Genomic DNA, 9251 nt, shown 5'->3' on the forward strand with positions numbered 1-9251 from the left:
GCTGGCTCTCACATAGAAAGCACTGCATTACATTAAAACACACTATAAAGTATAACTTCAGTTCGGAAATAACTAGACCCATGTTTCAAGGACTCAAATTAATAGGAATTTTAAATTTCATCTGATGGCAAAGTCAGATCTTAAATTACTATTTTGAAGATGCCACTTTTCCTGCCTAAAACTTCTAGGACCCCTATCGAAGACAATCCCCAACAGTCACATGGCAGTCTGCTGGGAGGTGTGAATTGCTTTCAGAAAAAGGGACAAAAGAGCTCTGGCTGGGAGCAGGCGTGACCTCCTACTCACAGGATCGCCTATGGGATGTGCCCATCAACTATAAAAGCTTCAAAGGGACAGACCCTGTCATAGACAGATGCAACTCACACCTAGGCCTGCCCCTCCCATTGTCTAGAATTGGTTTTGCAGGGGACAGTTCCTCATTTCCCTAGACACACCCTCAAGGGTGTACCCAAAGCTCTGAACAAGGAAGGAAAGGTTCTGCCGTGTTGGATTTTGCAGAGCAGAGCATTGGGGGATTATTTAGAGCCAAACTGCCAGCAAATGGTGTCAAAGTGGATAGGGTTGCCTCTGGGAACTTTCCCCCTATTGTTTAGGCACCCCTAGATACTTTCCTCAGAAAACCTCTGAACCTGTGGAAGACAGAAATAGGACTACAATTGCTGAACCCTGACTTCAGAATGAGCTTTGCAGCTACTGTAACCTGTGGAGAGAGACCCCAAGGGCTGGACCTGCTTCCACTCGTACCAAGGACTGAAGAGGGATCTCGAGGCTAGTTGACTAGCCTCTGGTTCAGCTCTAGCTTTACAAAAGCTGCAAGAAGCCTGAGAATCTGCTGAGCCCAGCTTACCATTTCCAACTGGATTTGCCCTGGAACTGCGGTGGCTTCTGGGAGAGTGAATCCTAATTCCCAATTGGTGCCTAAAAGATCTCAGACCCTTGGTTGGCATTAAAATGTACTCCTCAAACCTAAAAACTCCAAGGACTGGACTCTAAGAACTTGGTTCCAGGTTTGCCCTAAAAAGAACCAGAGTCTCATACTGGGATGCCACTGAAGCCACAACCGACGAATCACTGATCTGCTTCACATGTTTGGGCATCCCCTATCCTCTAGCAAACACAAATGGACTTGACCTAAGCTAATGTGAAAGCTGCATCCGACTGCCGAGACCTTCCCAGATACAGATTCCGCCCACACAAAGCAATTTGTGTCAACGACCACCCTGCATTTGCCACCAACACAAAGTTTCAACTGTTTGCTGGCTCTTTGCACCGTCAATGACCGGCCTGCATTTCCCACCAACGCGAAGTTCTGACTGAGGACTAGGACACCATCAGGTCACCGTTCATGAGCTATTCTTTGGATCCCACCTGTGGTCCAACCCGCCAAGAAAAGTCAGAAGGTAAATTTTCCATTATGATGACCCTAGTCTTTGTATCTGAACTGCGCTCAATTGCAGTCGGCCTTAACGTTTGATTTTGACATGGTCTTGCACAACCAGATTCCCGTGGTTGATTCTTTGGCATTAGAAACAGTGACAATTTTGAAAAATTATATCTCCGGTTTCCTACATCTGATATTTGTAATTTTGGTGTCTAGTGGCTTATTAAATGTTACTCTTTTTTTACATTGGAGTGGGAGTTTTATTGTGTTGAGTTCTACTTTTATAAAAAAAACTATTTGTGCTGATAGATGCTTTACACATTTCTCCTGAGTTAAACCGGTCTGCTCTGTTTTCAGCTACCAAGGGTTGAGCTCAGGTTTTAGTTTTTGAGAACTAGCTGGACCTAGTAATGAATAGTGCCATTACTGCTTGAAGAGAACTACCACCCACTTCAACTAATAATCCAATTTTTCACAGGCCAAAATACACTTTCAATGAAAAAACCTAGGTTTAAGCCCATATAGTTAAGCCACATGCAGCAGGTGTATCCCCAGAGACATGTGAATCAAGTTGCACCAAAGCAATATTAAAGTCAAGAACAAATACAATAACATTCCCAAATCAATTTAGTGAAAAGGAAAACCAGTACTGTCCTGCTTTACAAGGCCCGGTAACAGATGCAGGGAAACTTCTCCCTGACCACTCTAACTGCACCTAGACATCTGGGGAGGCCTCTGAGCCCAGGCCACAGTTTATCAGTGGGAGGCAGGCTCAACCAATCACTCCAGCAAGGGCTCTAGCAAAGTACAGTCCACATCCAAAAGGCCAGGTATTCTAATCTGTCTGACTCTGAGGCTACAGATCACCAGGTGGTCTGCCTTTGGGAGCATTTTCAAAGAAACAGTACGAGGAAAAGTACTCCTTACAGCAGATAGCAGTCAGACATCCGCTTTTTCTACCAATCTCCCACAGGTTTAGTTGTATTCTGATTAGCTGGTCCTAGGAAGCTTTTCTTATATGGCACACTTTCAAGTGACTGGTGACCACTTCTAAACCAGTCCGAGGAAAATTCATAGGTCCAAACAGGCCTACTATTTCTGCACTTTGTTGTTTCCTGGTAAAACATCCCATGATGCCTTGCTCTAAGGTTCTTTCAGAATGGTAGACTCTCACCTGTGTGGAGCTCATTCTTCCCACCTAGGGACAGTTCTATTATGAGGGAACATGCTCGAAAACGTTTTTTACTGTTTACATAGGTTGGCTACATGCAGAGCAGTTTCAAATGTGCCCCAGACATGATAGTACTGTTTATTATTTACATGCAACTCTGGAAGGATCCAGGGAGTTATTTTTCACAGCCATCTCCTGTTTCTGTCCATTCAAGTCCCAGCCACTAATTACTTCACCCATCCTACCTGCCAGTTGGCCCAGACCTATTGTTTTCTGCCAGGATGTATTTTGCATACCCAATAAAATATCTAATTACTCCCACTGGAAGCCTAGTGGAACCAAATCATAGTGGAACCAAATCAATTACTGCCCAGGCTGGCATGCAGAGACGAACAAGTGTGTGTGTGTAATCATGTTCACAACCTATCTAACAACAAACTATGTTCACCACTGAATTGGATTATTTGTCAATTGAATGGATTAAGGATGATTTCTGAAGCTTTTTCCTAGTTTGATTTGTAGTAACATATGTTTTTAATCACAAGCAGGATTTTACCAAAAGAAATTCTACTGCAGCCTTTGGCAGGAAAAAGGAGATTTTAGGATCTTTTCTCTGGAAGGACACAAACATCTCAATATATAGGAATAGTCTACAGTAAAACATTAAAGTACTACTTATTGGTGACTTGGTTAATGTCTAAAGTAGGCTTTTTATGATGTCAAAATAAAAGTTCCTTAAATGTGTACCTACAGTAGCTTTACTGAAAGTAATATAAGGCTTTAATGGCAGTCCTGAAGACATACCATTGAAGTCACTCTGATGGGTGGTGTAAATCTACACTGGACCCACCAGGTGCCAACTAACTTCAAGCTACTGATGCGATTTCCACATTACTGTACAATAGCCTTACCTACTCATTCTCCATCTGGGGTAGCCAATCTGTACCCATGTCCATGTGCCTGAGCACTCGCACTGTTGAGCTATTTCCCAGTGCTAAGAGAAAAACATGCCAGTAATCCAGTGCCATAAAAATAAAAGATTTGAAGAGACCAAACAAAAGTAGGAATTCCTTACAATCTACTATACAAAATACTCACAGCTCATTGAGAAGTTAGTTTTGTTCTTAATTAAACACAAAACGATTAATACCACCCCACAAATGTTTTATTTATTGCTATTGTTAGAAACGGGGTTTTTTCGTTGTCAGTGGTTTGCACCCTGTCCAAGTAGGGTCCATCACTCTGGTAAGGGGATTACACAGATAGGATATCCCCTGCTAACCCTTTGGTGGCTTGGCATGAGCAGTCAGGCTGATCTCAGAGGCAATGTGTAAAGCATTTGTACATATACACACACTGTAGCACAGTGAAAACACTACACATGGACACCACACCAATGTAGGGAAAACAAAAGAATATTTAGCTGAATAAAAAAAGACCAAAATGACAAACATCCAACATACTCAAGCAAAGATATCACTTTTAAAAGGTTCAATCAGTTGAGTCTATAGAAATCCATGGTTGCGTTACTGTTAACACAAAGTACCTGGTATGCGTCAAAATCAAAGACTAAAACCGATGCAGGTGAGGTGAGGCGCCGGAAAAGCAGAGCGTCTGTTCCTTACTCCCCGGTAAGGTGATGCGTCGGTTCCTTACTGCCAGGGAGATGATGTGTTGGTTCATTACTGCAGCGAAGGGAAGGTGATGCGTTGGTTCCTTACTGTGAGGGGGAGATGATGTATTGATTCCTTACTGTGAGGGGAGGTGATGCGTCGATTCCTTACTGTGAGGGGAGGTGATGCATCGGTTCCTTACTGTGAGGGTGAGGTGATGCGTCAGTTCCTTACTGTGAGGGGGAGGTGAAGCGTTGCTTACTTACTGTGAGGGGAGGTGATTCATTGATTCCTTACAGTGAGGGGAGGTGATGCGTCGATTCCTTACTGTGAGGGGAGGTGATGCGTATGTTCCTTACTGTGAGGGTGAGGTGATGTGTCAGTTCCTTACTGTGAGGGGAGGAGATGCATATGTTCCTTACTGTGAGGGTGAGGTGATGCGTCAGTTCCTTACTGTGAGGGTGAGGTGATGCGTTGCTTACTTGCTGTGAGGGGAGGTGATGCGTCGATTCCTTACTGTGTGGGGAGGAGATCCGTCGATTTCCAGACACGCCGCCTCAGTTCCTTACTGCTGGGCAACGTCGATTAAGAACTTGGCGCCCAGCGATGATGTGCAGATAATTCAAACACACTGTGTCGATGCGGCTGAAGAGGCACTGCATCAATTTCAGAGCCCCGAGGCAGGTGATATGTTGTCTTCTTCAGCCGCACAGTAGGACCCATGTTAGAGTCGGAGCGTGTGCCACAGACTTCGGTGACACAGTGCTTGGGTTACGGCAATCTTTCAGCCGCACAGCAGGGGCTGCGTTGATTTCTCAGCTGCTGAGCAGCGATTTGTTGGTTTTTCAACCGCACACCGGTGCTGTGTCAGGACAACAGGTGATTAGAGTCTATTCATGGATTTTCTTCTCAGGTTCCAAGGGCCCAGGAACTGGGTTTAGCACCACTTGGCAAGTCAGGGCTCTCAGGAAAAGAGCCCAGATACGGATAGGTGAAGACTTTGATGGCCCTCAGAAGTCTCAATAGGAGGCGAGCATGCAAAAGCCCTTGGAGAACCTTGGAAGCAGGATGTGGAAAGCAAAGTCCAGTCCTTTCACTCCCGGGACACACAAAGCAACAGGCAGAGTGTCAGTCTCCTCCTACAGCATCCAGCTCTTCTTCTTGACAGAATGTCCTTTAGTACAGAAGTGTTCTAAAGTTATGGTGTCACAGCTCTAATACTTATACCAGGTTCTGCCTTTGAAGTAGGCAAACTTCAAATGGAAAGTCTCTGTAGTGCACAAGACCCTGCCTTTCTCTGACCTGGCTCCAGACACACTACAGGGGGTGGCGACAGGTTTGTGTGAGGACAGGCACAGCCCTATTCAGGTGTCAGTGACAAATCCTCCCACCACTCTAGCTCAGGAAGACCCATCAGCCTGGTAATGGGCCATCAGGATATGCAGGGCATACCTCAGCTCCCTTTGTGTGACTGTCAAGAGTGAATGAACAACACAGCCCAACTGTCACCCTCCCTCAGAAGTGGATTTCACAGGCAGGCGGCGGCACAGAATGGCACGGCCAGAAAAAAAACTACTTTCTAAAAGTGGCATTTTCAAACACACAATTTAAAAACCAGCTTCACTAGAAGATGTATTTTTAAATTGTGAGTTTAGAGACCCAAAACTTGTAAGGTGTTACAAGGCAGCTCCAATGATATCCTACGGGAGAGATAGTCCTTGCAATACTGAAATACAAAATTAGCAGTATTTCACTATCAGGACATGTAAAAACACACCAGTACATGCCCAACCTTTTAAATACACTGCACCCTACCCATGAGGCTACATTGGGCCTACCTTAGAGGTGCCTTACATGTAGTAAAGGGGAAGGTTTGGACCTAGCAAGAGGTTGCACTGGCCAGGTTGACATGCTAGTTTAAAGCTGCCTACACAGACACCGCAGTGGCAGGTCTGAGACTTGGTTTCAGGGCTACTCATGTGGGTGGCACAATCAGTGCTGCAGGGCTACTATCAGTATTTGATACAGACCCTGGGCACACTGGTTACACTTTACTAGGGACTTACCAGTAAATCAAATATGCCAGTCATGGATACACCAATTACAGATACATTTTACACTGAGAGAACTTGCACTTTGGCACTGGTCAGCAGTGGTAAAGTGCCCAGATCACCCTTCTGCTCTATGTTTGCTCCATTGTGTTGTCAGAAAGGAAACCCCTAGGGATGCGGGACAGGCTTAGCATCTCCTGAGAAGCCAAGAGGTTTATCCAGGGGTCATATTGACAGGGCTATCATCCTGGATTTGTGCTCCGCACACAGGAGTAGCACGTTTACCCCTGTATTTCACCATGCGGATGCCTACGTTTAGGTACGAACACAAACCTTTCTTTAAATCTCCCAGGAGAAACTACAAAAAATTTAAGGGAATCATTAGGCTTGATTATGGAAATTGTGCATCTGACTTTAGACTTATATGAAGCACCAGAGGGACGGTCCACTTTTTTTTTTTTAAATCCTCAGATTCGTAATTACGGTGTACAACTTAGTTATTGCTCTGTCTTTAAAAAAAACCATCTGTTTGAAATGTATTGTTTCCTAATTTACAACAATTACTGTTAATTAATATTGGAGATATTTTTTAGATTTTTACCAATTGTAGGCTTTACAACAGTAGGCAGGTTTTCCGTTCTCAGTTAGCTCCCTATCTTGATGTTTTATTGGTAACGTTTTTAATGACTTATTTTAGGGCACTTTTACTAGTTGTATAATTAAACTAGTGAGACACACATTGTTATGATGGAACAGTACGGGCGGCGCTATGGAAACGCTACGCAATGGCATAGTGTGGTTATCACCCTTGTTCTGAAACCAAGATGGTATTTTCCTATTGCAGGCTTATTAATAGATTATTCCATACGGCGACCCCTTCTTGTGTCCAGACAGCACCTAAGCTTCACTTACTGCAGTACCTGTTTGCACTTTCTAATAGTTGGCAGGGTCCTACTACTGTGAAAGCCTTCAGATTAGAAACTTCAGGCTTGCCTCCCAAGTACCCTGTGGAGAATATAGTTTTAAACTGTATTACGTGGACCATGAAATTATTTCAGACCTAAAAAAAAACTTTTGGTAGCTCCGTGTTTAGCAGTTATGTTTGCATTTCTAACAGGTAGCACGTTTCTGTACATCCTGTATATGCGGTGTAAAGACTGCCCAACTGCCAAAAGAAGGGACTATAGATATAAGACGGCAACAGAGCTTATTCAGCCTGGTGTGCTACAGAGGATTTTAACTAGGCATCTAGCGGCGAAGTAGAGGAGAGTAGCTAGCGGAAACAGCCGTGCCAGATCCTTTATGATGTCCACTGGTTATGGAGCAGGGAACTAAGCCACGACCGAGGCTTTCTCGTTAGGGTTTTAGATTGAAGCGCATATACTTCATCATTCAATCTTGTATTCTGCTTTAACATGTTATGTTTTAATAACGTACCTTCTTGTTAGTGGATTTACAGGTCATCTCCATCAGTGATTCGTAACATTTGACTATTGTGGACCCCCAATTAATCATGACTGGAAACCGGGACCCCCACAGAATCATTAGTGAAATTCAGGGACCCCCACGGACTCATTATTGGAATCCGAGGAACCAGGCTTATACAATTTTGAAGATTTGAACTGCAAAACAATACACAGAAATATGAAGCAAGCATTCAGCAAACAAATGACAAAATACTTTATTCAATTCAATTCACAAACAAATATAAACAAACCACAATTTAATTTTAACGGGAAGATTAGAGCTTTTTTTTTTTAATTCAGCTCGAGCCACCCAGTGCATACCATATTTAGCTCTTAAATTCGGTTTGATGCACTTGCACTGCCCCCACGTGCCAATATGAGACCAACATCTTAATATTCAGCCTCTATTTTTAAATTCCTTCACATTTACAGAAAGTAACATCTTAATTTTGCTTCTTTATTTATACTCATCTTATTAAGCTGTTAATATTATTTAATTTTCGAAGCAGTCGCGGACACCCATGGGTTCTTGGATCACAGGTCAAGAACCAGTATCAAAATTGAAGTCAAATAAGCAACCCCAGTCTTATAGTTTAAGCGTATAGGACCGTGCAATTGTGACACCCCAGAGTTTACTTCAACGCAACACCCACAATTCAATGAAATGGAGACAGTGTTAAACCTCAATCAAAAGGGCCCACTCAATTGCTGAGTTCTAGGTCAGCTGAACACCTAAAGGGTTTCAATACAAATTTGAAGAGTAAGGCAAGACAAAGTCAATGCCATGAAGGGTCTCAGTAAATATGGCATTAAAGAGAAGTGCAAAATCAAAATTATTTTATGGACCAATTGGCAGCAAAATCAAGAGAGAAACCCACAGCATCCCTACCAGTATCTTAAGTGTTCAGGAATGTCCTGTAGCTCACCCCCAAAATCGAATATGTTACTCTCTCGGCAAATCGGAGCACAATTTTACTAAACATCATATTGCCTAAGCACGTAAGCACTATGCCACTACATGATTAATTATTCTGCACAGTCTTCTACTAAAGCCATCTGGAGATAGTGCAACAAATTAGATACATGAGTAGCAACTAGCTACTATGAATGAAAAGGGTACAGTGAGCTAGCAGAAAGATCTAGAACTAATAGCTGCTGTTTGGGACTGAGCCAGAAGAGATTCATCGAGAACGGCACGAATAATGCCCCGATTACTTACCGGTAATCTTCATTACTCCGAGTATAGTCTTCCTCGCCACATGACTAACAAAGTGAGCTTCAGCTCCACCCCAGAACCCTCCAAAGCAAAAAAGTCAGCCTCCCATGCCTCCCATTCCTTCCCAATATGGCCGACCCATTACACCCATGACCTCTATAAGAGGCGGGCCAGTCCAACCCATCAACTTGAAACTACCAAGCATAAACATGAAGCCGATAGCCAGACAGGGAGGGAGGGATGGGAACTCATGTGGCGAGGAAGACTATACTCGGAGTAATGAAGATTACCGGTAAGTAATCGGCGCATTACCTCCTCGTTAGTCTTCCTCG

This window comes from Triturus cristatus, chromosome 4_1, assembly GCF_964204655.1.
Source record: "Triturus cristatus chromosome 4_1, aTriCri1.1, whole genome shotgun sequence".
In the NCBI taxonomy this organism is placed as follows: Eukaryota; Metazoa; Chordata; class Amphibia; order Caudata; family Salamandridae; genus Triturus; species Triturus cristatus.